At 38.4% G+C, this 13,030-nt stretch overlaps 1 pseudogene; it reads right to left on the bottom strand.

Annotated features, from left to right (window-relative positions):
• Positions 1 to 8,328: 8,328 nt before the first annotated feature.
• On the bottom strand, positions 8,329 to 8,459 carry LOC114006373 (uncharacterized; annotated as a pseudogene).
• Between the last annotated feature and the right edge of the window lie 4,571 nt (positions 8,460 to 13,030).

Below are 13,030 nucleotides of genomic sequence, written 5' to 3'. Positions count from 1 at the left end.
GAGGGGGGCTCCCTACTACTAGCTCGTTTGTTGGAGGCTCAATTATCAGTAGAAAATCTTCATTCCCTGAAAAATGTAGTTCGCTGGAGCCATGTGGAACCTTCTGCTGAAGGCCCGGCTTCTTCTGCCTGTTTGGAGGACCAGAGCAATAATTAACAAGATAGAAGGTGGAGCTAAGAGCCAGAATAAAACTGTGCCTTTTAAAAAAAGCGTAAAATGGAAAAATTACAAAAAAAAAAAAAGACAGAAACAGGGAGAGACAGGAACTGAGACACAGAAGCAGAGATAGAAGGCTAAGGGTGTGGGGATGGGGCACATTACTGCTTGCTCATTTGCTGGAGTCTGAATTATCAGTAGAAAATCTTCATTTCCTGAAAAATCTAGTTTGCTGGAGCCATTTGGAACCTTCTGCTGAAGGCTGGGCTTCTTCTGCCTGGTGGGAGGACCAGAGCAATAATTAACAAGATAGATGGTGGAGCTAAGAGCCAGGGAAAGACTGTGCCTTTTTAAAAAAGTGTGAAAAGGAAAAATCACCAAAAAAAGACAGAAACAGGGACAGACAGGAACTGAGACACAGAAGCAGAAATACAAGCCTGGTGGTTCGGGGTGGCGGCACCCTACTGCTAGCTCATTTTTAGGAGTCTGAATTATCAGTCGAAATTCTTCATTCCCTAAAAAATCTAGTTCGCTGGAGTCATGTGGATCCTTTTGCTGAAGGCCCAGCTTCTGCCCCTAGTTCATTTTCTGGAGTCTGAATTATCAGTAGAACATCTTCATTCCCTGAAAAATCTAGGTGGCTGGGTCTATGTGGAACCTTCTGCTGAAGGCCCGCCTTCTTCTTCCTGGTGGGAGGACGAGAGCTATGATTAACAAGATAGAAGGTGGAGCTAAGAGACAGAGAAAAACTGTGCCCTTTAAAAAAAGTGTAAAAAGGAAAATTTACAAAAACAAAGACCAAAATTGTGAGAGACTGGAACTGAGACACAGAAGTAGAGATAGAAGGCTGGGGGTGTGGGTGGGTGGGGACTCCCTACCGCTAGTTCTTTTGCTGGAGTCTGAATTATCAGTAGAAAATCTTCATTTGCTGAATAATCTAGTAAACTGGAGCCATGTGAAACCTTCTGCTGGAGGCCCAGCTTCTGCCTGGTGGGAGAACCAGAGCGATAATTAACAAGATAGAAGGTGGAGCTAAGAGCCAGAGATAAACTGTGCCTTTTTAAAAAGTGGAAAAAGGAAAAATTACAAAAAAAAGAAACAGGGAGAGGTAGGAGCTGAGACACAGAAGCAGAGATAGAAGGCTGGGGGTGCTGGGGGAGGCACCCTAACGCTAGCTTGTTTGCTATAGTCTGAATTATCAGTAGAAAATCTTCATTCCCTGAAAAATCTAGTTCACTGGTGCCATGTAAAACCTTCTGCTGAAGGTCCGGCTTCTGACTGTTGGGAGGACCAGTATGATAATTAACAAGATAGATGGTGGAGCTAAGAGCCAGAGAAAAACTGTGCCTTTTAAAAAAAGTGTAAAAAGGAAAAATTACCAAAAATACAGAAACAGGGAGACATAGGAACCCAGACACAGAAGCAGAGATAGAAGGCTGGTGCTGCGGGGTGGGAGCTCCCTACTGCTCGCTTGTTTGCTGGAGTCTGAATTATCAGTAGAAAATCTTTATTCCCTGAAAAATCTATTTCACTGGAGCCATGTGGAATCTTCCGCTGAAGGCCTGGCTTCTTCTGCCGCGAGCTCGTTTGCTGGAGTCTGAATTATCAGTAGACAATCTTCATTCCGTGATAAATCTAGTTCAGTGGAGCCATGTAGAACCTTCTGCTGAAGGCCCCGCTTCTTCTGCCCTTCTGCCTGGATGGGAGGAGCAGAGCAAAAATTAACAAGATAGAAGGTGGAGGTAAGAGCCAGAGAAAAACTGTGTCTTTTAAAAAAAGTGTAAAAAGGAAAAATTACAAAAAAAAAAAAAGACAGAAACAGGGAGAGACAGGAACCAAGACATAGAAGCCGAGATTGAAGGCTGGGAATGTGGGGTGGGGTGGGCACGCTACTGCTAGTTCATTTGCTGGAGTCTGAATTATCAGTAGAAAATCTTCATTCCCTGAAAAATCTAGTTCACGGGAGCCATGTGGAACCTTCTGCTGAAGGCCTGGCTTCTTCAACCACTAGCTCATTTGTTGGAGTGTGAATTATCAGTAGAATATCTTCATTCCCCTGAAAAATTTACTTCACTGGAGCCATGTGGAACCTTCTGCTGAAGGCCCGGCTTCTTCTGCCTGGTAGGAGGACCAGTGCTATAATTAACATGGTAGAAGTTGGAGCTAAGAGCCAGAGAAAAACTGTGCCTTTTTGAAAAAGTGTAAAAAGGAAAAATTACAAAAAGTCAGAAACCAAGACACAGAAGCAGAGATAGAAGGCCTGGGGGGTGGGGTGGGGGCACGCTACTGCCAGCTTATTTGCTGGAGTCTGAATTATCAGTAGAAAATCTTTATTCCCTGAAAAATCTAGTTAGCTGAAGTCATGTGGAACCTTCTGCTAAAGGCCCGGCTTCTTCTGTTGCTAGCTCGTTTGCTGGAGTCTGAATTATCAGTAGAAAAATTGTCATTCTCTGAAAACTCTTGTTCGCTGGAGCCATGTGGAACCTTCCATTGAAGGCCTGGCTTCTGCCTGGTGGGGCGACCAGAGCGATAATTAACAAGATAGAAGGTGGAGCTAAGAGCCAGAGAAAAACTGTGCCTTTTACAAAAAGTGCAAAAAGTAAAAATTACAAAAAAATACAGAAACAGGGAGAGACAGGAACCGAGACACAGAAGCAGATATTGAAGCCTGGGGGTGTGGGAAGCTGGAGGAATCCAACCTGGTGGGGCTCCAGGAACTGTCTGAGCCCTTTGACCTTTGAGCATCGCTTCCGCTCGGTTCAGTAAGTTGGCAAGGCCGCTACTGTATGCCCCCCGACCTTGGAACAAGCTTGGGTCACTTAGCATGTTGGCAAGGCTGCTTGCTATTCGCTCTGGGACTGTGATAGCCTTGTTGGGAAGTGACCCCCCTCTGACTCCCCGATTTACTACTACAAAAGAATTACATAGCTCCCTCATACATCTTGAGTGTGTGGTAAGATTTCCCGAAATGTCCCCCTGACTGCTCCCCTTTACCCTGACCACTTACTGTTAATTACAGTGCTTCATTGGGCACAATAAAGAGTGTGCCAAAGTTCTTCTTGATCTTTGGAAGGCCCTTCTTTCAAGACACATTTAATATAAATAACCTTTTTACATACAATAGGACTAGGCCGAAACTGGCCCAGGACGCTCTCATCCCATGGTAACTAATGTTCTAACAAAATACATAACAGTGGTGCCATAGGCTACACAAGTGTATCTACAACACCATAAACCCATTTTACAGTTTTTCATTAACTTATTAGTCACTTCACCACCAGTTGAAAAGGCTGTATTCCCGCCCTCATCAAGTGAACACTAATTTCACCCCTTCAGGACAGGTAAATATATTAGGATTCCTTAAGTTTTAGATCCCTATAGAATTATATAAGTATCATTCTTTATGAAAATCCATATGAACTAATATCTATGCTTGAGATTTTCTTTCAGTAATCATAAGACGGCTGCTCCTGAATATCGGTTGGTAGTTAACTCTGCTTGCTGGAATTTTTTCCTGAAATAGCACTGCTTGAAGTTACCAGGAACCTGTTTTCATCAATCAAACAATTGTTGAACTGTATCAATGATTAATAGATCTGCCCTTAATCAAATCCTGAATGATTTCTATTGTTAAAACTTTATGAATTGATAATTAGAACACGTATCCCCTCTCCCATTTACTTGCATGTATCACATTTTCAATAAAAACGCATGATGATTCCTAACAGTTGCCACTCCTCAGAAAGCAATCTCGGAGAAGTGTCCAGTTGAGGACATGCATGAAAACGCACCGAGACCTTAGTCTTCCTTTCCAGCGTCACCTCCATCAAGTCAACCCACCACCGCCGAGGCTGGTCCCCGGCAGATGGCAGGGTCTCCCTACCGCTAGCTCGTTTGCTGGTGTCTGAATTATCAGTAGAAAATCTTCATTTCCTGAAAAATCTAGTTTGCTGGAGCCATGTGGAACCTTCTGTTGTAGGCCCAGCTTCTTCTGCCTGGTGGGAAGACCAGAGCGATACCTAACAAGATAGAAGGTGGAGCTAAGAGCCAGAGAAAAACTGTGCCTTTTTAAAAAATTGTAAAAAGGAAAAATTACTAAAGAAATACAGAAACAGGGAGAGACAAGAACCGAGACAGAAGCAGAGATAGAAGGCTGGGGGTGCGGGGTGGGGGGCTCCCTACCACTAGCTCGTTTGCTGGAGTCTGAATTATCAGTACAAAATCTTCATTCTCTGAAAAATCTAGTTCGCTGGAGCCATGTGGAACCTTGTGCTGAAGGCCCAGCTTCTTCTGCCTCCAGTTTATATCTTAAAACACAAAATGGTTTCAATTGAAATTATTAAAATTAATTTCATACAAACAGTAAAGAAAGAAGAGGTGGAGAGGCCAGATAATGGCATAGCAGTAACACAATACACTGTGAGGCTGACCCTCATAGAAAGTTTTCATGTTCATGTCTAGAGACCTACTTGAACACACCAGGGACATACAGGCCCCTGATACAGGGCTGACTAAATCTTGGGGTGGATTGTGGACATAAAAACCCTGTTGGTCGTGCACCTACTTTCACTCTGTCATCAATCAATAAATAAACTTATAAAAGAGATAAGTGATGGAAATATTAATATGAGAATTAATAAAATTTAAGTAGAAATCTCTTTTAAGATACTAAAAAGAACATCATACTTATTAAAAAATGCAATTCACCAAGAAGATACAATAGTTATAAACATGTATGTACCAAACATCAAAGGCCTAAAATGTATGAAACAAACATTGACAGAATTAAGGTTAGAAAGACAATTCTAGGATAATAGACATAGACTTCAATACAATACTTTCAGTAGCAGATGGAAAAATCAGATTGAGGTACCAACAGATGATGTAATGGTTACATTGTTGGAATCCCTTGTAGTTGACTGTGGTTTGAGGCCTGGACATGGTGGCTTAAAAGAAATGCCAGGTGCATGTGCATGTGTGCCCAAAATCCTGAGAGGAGAATGGGGGAGAAGGGATTGTGGAGTGGCCATTCCCCCTGGGTAGTGATTTCTCACTTCTTTCTCTCTCTCTGGTGAGTGCATATACTCTATAGCAAAAATCTCCTTAAATAAAAGAAAGAAAGAAAAATAAGACTGAAGATCCATGAGGAAATAGAGGTCTTAAAATATGCCATAAGTCAATATACCTAACAGACATACAGAACCCTCATCCAAACAGCATACCACACATTTTTTCAAGCGCACATGAAAAAGTCTTTAGGATAAATTATATGCTTGCTGGGCCACAGAACAAGATTTAATAAAATTTTAAAAGTTGAATTAATATATTTACATAAACTATCTTATCTGGTAAAAATGAAATAAAATTAAATAAAAACAGAAAGGGGGGGCGAGCCAGCAGCATAATGATAATGCAATCCTTTGTAATTTTGGAACCATATGGAAGTCTCAGGTTTATGTTCTGAGGCCTCCCTGTAGATGCTGGGTGCATCTGTGTGCTTGTGATTCAGGATGGATGAGAATATGGATGGATCTTGACATAAAGACCCCAAGGAGGTGCCCTCTGTCTCTCTATCTCTTTCTCTCATATGAAATCAATACATACATAAGAAGAAACTGGAAAATTAACAAATATGTGTAAATTAAATGTGTTTTTAAATAGCCAATGAGTCAATGAAGAAGTTCCAAGGTAAAATAGAAAATGCCTTGAGATTAGTTAAAATGAAATTACAACTGTACCACCCAATGGCACAGAAGTTGGTTTCTTTGCAGAGGAAACAATGCCTACATGAAAAAATAAGATGCAAATCCTGGCCCCATCAGTTTCATGCCAGGTACATGCACCTGAATTCTCAGGGGATGGAGAATTGGAGAATAAAAGATTGTGGTGTGGCCAGACCCTAATTGGGGGTTGGTGCTCTGTATCTCTCTCATCCTCATGCATGTGCACATGCCTTCTTTCATAAAAAGGAATGAAACAACATAGCCAGATTTATGGGCAGTAGTGAACACAGTGGTAAGAGGGAAGTTTAATGCTGTCAATTTATAAATTGATTTCAAGTCAAAATGATTTCAAGTCAATAACCTAACCTTAGAAAACCAAAAGTAAACTAAGATCAAAGTTAGCAGAATGAACAAAATAATAAAGATTTACTAGAAATAAATAATATAGACATTAGAAAAACAGAGAAAATCAATGAAACTAAATGTTTGCGTTTTCAAATGTATAACAAAATAACAAAACTTTAGCAACTTTAACCAAAAAAGAGAAAAGACTCAAATTACTCAAATCAGAAGTGAAACTAGTGGGAACCAGCAGTTAGCATAATGGCTATGTTGCTGGACTCCCATGTAGTCGACCGTGGTTCACGTCCCGGACCCGGTGGCTTAAAACTCACGCCGAATTAAAATGAATATTTGTATACTAATCATTTTCTATAACCTAAATGAAGTGGATATATTTCTATAAACAATCTAGTAACAGTAAATCACAAAAAGAAGGAAAATGGAATTGATCTGCAACTAGTAAGAAAATGTAATAATTTATATAAAAAACTTTTTATTTATTTATTTATTTATTTATTTTTCTTTTATACATTCAATCACATTATTATTTGGCTTACAAAGTGGATATTTCAACAGGTGAGCATTTCTCCCTAGTACAGTTGATAAAACTACAAAATATCTTCAACAGATAATACCACTTTTCTTTGTGCTATTAATGCTTTGTCTCCCTATTTTCCTTCTAAATGTCCTTCCTCAGACCCTCCTTTTTCACACACACAGTATCTGGTATTTACGTCTATATACTGTGTTTCTATATTTTTAGTCAATTAGTTTCAGTCATAAAGTGTGGACACTTGGTATATATTAAGTGGGGACATACAATGCCTCTCCTTCATAGCCTGACTTGCTTCATTCAGCAGTAAATCTTCCATATTCATCCACTTCCTGTCAAAAGCCAGGTTTTTTTTTTTTTTTGGTTGAATAGCATTCCATAGAGAAAATGTGCCATAGTTTTTCTATCCATTCACCTGTTCATGGGCATTTGGGTTGATTTCATGACATCAGTTGTGAATAGTGTCACAAAAAAACTCTTAACAAATAAAAATCCTGGAACTCATTCTATTAGATCACCTTTACTTTGACAACAATCAGAAAGAAAGCTTCTACATGAAAGGAGAATTACAGACTAATATTCTATGAATATTGATGCAAAATTTGAGCAAAAGAAATAGCAACATATTAAAAAGATTATATACCATAAACAATTTGAATTTATTCCTAGTAAACAAGGATGCTTCAACATACTAAAATCAATCAGTACAAAACACCCCATTAGGTCAAGCAGGTGACATGATTGTTAAGGCACTGGATCCTACATGGCTGACTTCAAAGTTCAAGTTTCAGACCCAGTGGTTTGAAAAACATACTGGAAATATGTGTGTTCATGCCCAAAATCCTGAGATAAGAAGGGATTGTGGTGTGGCCAACTTCTCTGAGGGGTGATTTATTACTTTTCTTCTCTCTGTCTCTCTCAAGCAAGCACATGCACCGTATAGTAAAAATCTAAAAAACAACAAACAATAAAAACACATTAATAGAATTAAGTGAGAAAAAAATACATTAATACAGAATGCATTTAGAAAACTAAACACCCTTTCAAAATATAGGCTCTTAATAAACTAGAAACAGAAGAAAATGTCTTTAACACAATTAGGGACATATAAAAAAGTCCACAACTAACATATTCAATAGTTAGAATGAAAGCCTTTCTTCTAAGATCAGAAACAAGGCAAAGATGCTCACTTTAAAAAATTCTATTCTTTTTATTAATGAAAATTCCAAGCAAAGTGATTAGGAAAGAAAAATAAATAAAAGCCCTCCAAATCAGAAAGAAAGAAATAATAATTTTTGTTTCCAGGTCATATCACTTTATATATAGAAAACACTAAATGTTCTACAGAAAAAAAGTTAAATCTAATAAAAAAGTTGTAGGATATAAAAAATCAGTTATTTCTATACAAAAGCAATGGACAGTCTAAAAAGGAAATTAATAGAACAATTTCATTTACAATAGTATGCAAAAAAAGGAAAAAAATGTAACCAAGGAAATGAGATACTTATACACCCAAAAATTACAAAACAATTCTGAAAAAAAAAGAGAGGACATGTAACTAAAAATAGAGCTTCCCACCTTTGGGGAAATTGCAGGAATCAAGTGTATCCAGAGTGCAATGGATAAGCTTCATCCTGGGAAAACCACTTTCATGACTGTGGTATCTTCCCTGCAAGGTTAAGTATTATTATAATTTTTAATGAACATAAAAAGTGTGCATTTTCATGTGATACTGTGTGATTTTTCAATACATGTATACAATGAAAAGTGATCATTTATTATTAGTTTTTGTTGTGGACATCGTTTCTTCTAACTCCCTACATCTCAGTTTGACTCACCCTTTTGAGGAGGGAGAATCTCCCTTCCAGTTGCTTTGAAGTATACATTGAATTGTCACCAACTATAGTTACTTTACTGCATTGAAGTACTATAGAAACCATTCCACATCTACTTGCACTCTTGTATATGTTAACCAAGTTCTCCCCATTCTTACAATTTCATATACTTTCCTGCTTCCGGTATCCACCATTTTATTTCCCACTCCTATGCAATGCAATTTTCTGGTTTTACTAATGAGTATGGTATTTGTCTTCCAGTATCTGGCTTATTTCACATAGCATTAGTTCAGGTTCATTTATGTTGCTTCAGATGATAAAAAATTTCATAATTTTTAATGGCTAAATAATATTCCATGATGTGTGTATGCCACATTTCCTTTACCCATTCATCAATTACAGGGCACTTACATTGGTTCCATATCTAAGCTACTGTTTTGCATTAAATATAGGAGTGCATACATATTTTCATCATACTGATATCCTTACCTTTGAGTATATAGCCAGTAGTAGGATTCCTGGATCATAAGGTAGCTGTATATTAAGACTTTTGAGGAACTCCCATACTGTTTTTCATAATGGCTATACTGATTTACATTTCCACCAACACTGCATAAGAGTTCCTCTTTCCCCATGGCCTCATCAGCACTTGTTATTATTTTTAATTTTTATTTTGGCAGTAGCCATTCTAACAGGTAAGATGATATCTCATCATGTTTTTTTACCTGCATTTCCCTGATGATTAGTAATATTGAGCATTTTTATTGTAAATGTTCTCACTGGTCATTTTTAAATCTTCTTTTTTAATTTTAAGGGATTATTTATTATAATTATTTTTAAGACAAGTAATCAAATTTAATAATGGGCAAAGAATTTAAATAGAAATTTCTCCAAACAAGATATGCAAAATAATTAAATATGAAAGATATTCAAAATCATTAGGCCAATGCAAATCAAAATCATAATGAAGTATCACTTTATATTCATTACATGTCTATAATAAAAAAGACAATATTGAGTGATGGCAAAGATGTAAAGACATTGAAACCATTATTTATTATTAGTGAGAATGTAAAATGAAACAGATAATATTTTTTTTTGGAGAGTTTTTCACCATAGGGCGTGTGCGCTCACTAGACAGAGAGAGGCATAGAGACAGAAAGCGAGAAATCATCCCCCAGGGGGGATGGTCACGCTGCAATCCCTTCTCCTCCATTCTCCTCTCGGGATCTTGGGCACGCACGCACACGCACCCGGCGTGAGTTCTAAGCCACTGGGTCTGGGACGCGAACCGCGGTTGACTATGTGGGAGTCCAGTGACATAGCCATTACGCTAACTACTGGTTCCCGGAACAGATAATTTTTAAAACAATTCAGTGATTTTCTTTAAAAAAATATTTTATACATTTAATCAATGTACATCACTGGGCTTATGAATTGTCTGTTCAGAATGACTGCCTATTTTTAAATCTGATTACTCTTTCACATATATAAATGAGTTTCTTGTATATTCTGTAACTAATCCTTTGTAAAATGTATAACTTGCAAGTATTTTTGCCCATTATTTAGATTGTCTAATCACTGTGTTTGTTGTTTTCTTTGGTATGGAGAAGCTTTTTATTTGGATGTAATCCCAGTTTTATTTTTATTTTATTTTATATTTTTAGTTTTGCTTTTCTTATTTGTGTTTTGAGGACTTGTTTTAAAAGTCTTTAGCTAGAGGGACCAGCAGTTAGTGTAATGGCTATGTCGGTGAACTCCCATGTAGTCGACCACAGTTCGAGTCCCAGACACAGTGACTTAAACTCATGCCAGGTGAGTGTGCTTGTGTGCCCAAGATCCCGAGAGGAGAATGGAGTAGAAGGGATTGTGGCCATTCCCCCTGGGGGGTAATTTCTTGCTTATTGTCTCTCTGTCTCTCTGTCTTTCGAGCGCATGCACCCTATAGCAAAAACCTCTCAAAAAAAATTTACCTAGAGGGACCAGCAGTTAGCGTAATAGCTATGACGCTGAACTCCCATGTAGTCAACCATAGTTCGAGTCCTGGACTCTGTGGCTTAAACTCACACCAGGTGCGTGTGCATGTGTGCCCAAGATCCCGAGAGGAGAATGGAGGAGAAGGGATTGTGGTGTGGCCATCCCCCCAAGGGGGTGATTTCTCGCTTTCTGTCCAGGTGCGTGTGCGTGCATGCCCAAGATCCCAAGAGGAGAATGGAGGAGAAGGGATTGCGGCGTGACCATCCCCCCTGGGGGGGTGATTTCTCACTATCTGTCTCTATGTCTCTCTGTCTGTCTGGCAAGCACATGCACCCTATAGTGGAAAAAAAACTCTCCAAAAAAAAAAATCTTTAGCTAGATCAATGTCATGAATTGTATCACCTATATTTTCTTTTAGTAGTTTTATACTTTGGACTTTTAATCTATTTTAGGTCTTTATTCTATTTTAAGCTGATTTATAACTTATTTATTTTTCCCTTTGATTCCCTACCCAATCCCCATTTCCCACCCTGCTTTCAAACTGTCTCTGGTGTCAACAGTTGCTATCCATGCTTTTATGTATACTAATCTTTCAGTTTCTGCCATAGAGTGCAGACATTCAGTATATTTTAAGTGGGAAAATACAAAACCTCATTTTCATAATCTTGTTTGCTTTTCTTAGTATTAAACCATCCATATTTATCCACTTTCTTGTTTCTTATGGCTGAGCAGTATCCCATATTATATATAGGCCACACGTTTTCAAGTTATTTATATATTCTTGGACTTTTGGATTGGTTCCATGTCTTAGCAATTGTGAATAATGCTGCAATGAATATAGATGTGCCAGTGTTACTCTAACTTAGTGTATTTCTGTTGTTTGAGTAGATATCCAGAACTGGATTTGCTGGATCACATGGCAGTTCTATTTGTAGATCTTTAGGGAATTCCTATATTGCTTTCCACAGTGGTTGTTTTCTCTCTCTCTCTTTTTTTTTTGGAGAGGTTTTTTTTTTCACTATAGGGTGCGTGCGCTCGCCAGACAGAGACAGAGAGACAGAAAGCGAGAAATCACCCCCCATGGGGATGGTCACACCCCAATCCCTTCTCCTCCATTCTCCTCTCGGGATCTTGGGCACGCACGTACACGTGCCCAGCGTGAGTTTTAAGCCACTGGGTCTGGGACGCGAACCACAGTCGACTACGTGGGAGTCCAGCGACATAGCCATTATGCTAACTGCTGGTTCCCACACAGTGGCTGTTTTAATTAACATTTCCACCAACAGCATAGGAGAGTTCCCTTGTCACCATAGCCTTATTAGCACTTATTTTTCTTTATTTGTTTACTCTTAACCATTCTTACTGGAGTTAGGTGTTATGTCATTGTGGTTTTGATTTTTATTTCCCTTATGATAAAAGATGTTGAGCAGTTTTAAGCAAGCTTTTTGACTGTTTGCACGTTTTCCTTGGGGAGTTGTATTTTCACCTTGCTTGCTCATCTTTTAATTGGATTGATTTTCTTTTTTTTGCAGGAGTGGGTAAGCAGTTTTATTTCCTTGTATATTTTTGTTATTAGTCCATTTTTGAGGGAGAATATGCAAATACATTTTTCATTCCAAGGGTTGTCTCTTTGCTCTGATTATTTTTCTTTTGCTGTGCAGAAGCTTTTTGACCTGATGTAATTATATTTGCCTATTTTCTAGATTATCGCTTGTGTTTTGGAGGTCTTATTTAAGAACTTGTTGCTTACCCTGTTGTCTCCAAGAGTTTCCCGTTTTTTTCTTTTTTACATTTATTAATTACATTTAATCACTGTCCATCTTTACAGTGTACAAAACATGGATTTTTTTCCCAGCATGAATATAGTATGTATCAATTAAGATGAAAACATTATCATATAAATTATCAGTATAGGGACCAGCAGTTAGCGTAATGGCTATGTCGCTGGACTCCCACGTAGTCGACCGCAGTTCGCATCCCAGACCCGGTGGCTTAAAACTCACGCCGGACGCCTGTGCATGCATGCCCAAGATCCCAAGAGGAGAATGGAGGAGAAGGGATTGTGGCGTGGCCATCCGCCCTGGGGGATGATTTCTCGCTTTTTATCTCTCTGTCTGTCTGGCGAGTGCATGCGCCCTACAGCGAAAACCTCTCAAAAAATTATCAGTATATAAATTTTCATTTTTGTGTCAATTAAATATATCCTCTGAGTTTTAGACCAGTAGTTTTGTAGTTTGAGGTCTTATGTTTAGATCTAAGACTCATTTTGAGTTGATTTTTGTTAATAGTGAGAGATAAGGGTCGAGGTTCATTTTTCTACAGGTGGATACAGTTTTTCAGGCATCATTTGCAAAGAAACTTTCTTTTTCCCACTAGATTGTCCTGTGTCTTTTGTCAAAAATCAGTTGACTATACTTTTTTTTTTTTTTTGTGGTTTTTTTCTG

The sequence above is a fragment of the Tupaia chinensis genome, unplaced genomic scaffold (assembly GCF_000334495.1).
Source record: "Tupaia chinensis unplaced genomic scaffold, TupChi_1.0 Scaffold147350_1, whole genome shotgun sequence".
NCBI classification, from domain to species: domain Eukaryota; kingdom Metazoa; phylum Chordata; class Mammalia; order Scandentia; family Tupaiidae; genus Tupaia; species Tupaia belangeri.
Note: the sequence above shows the minus strand (reverse complement) of the source record. Positions and strands in the feature narration are given on the sequence as shown.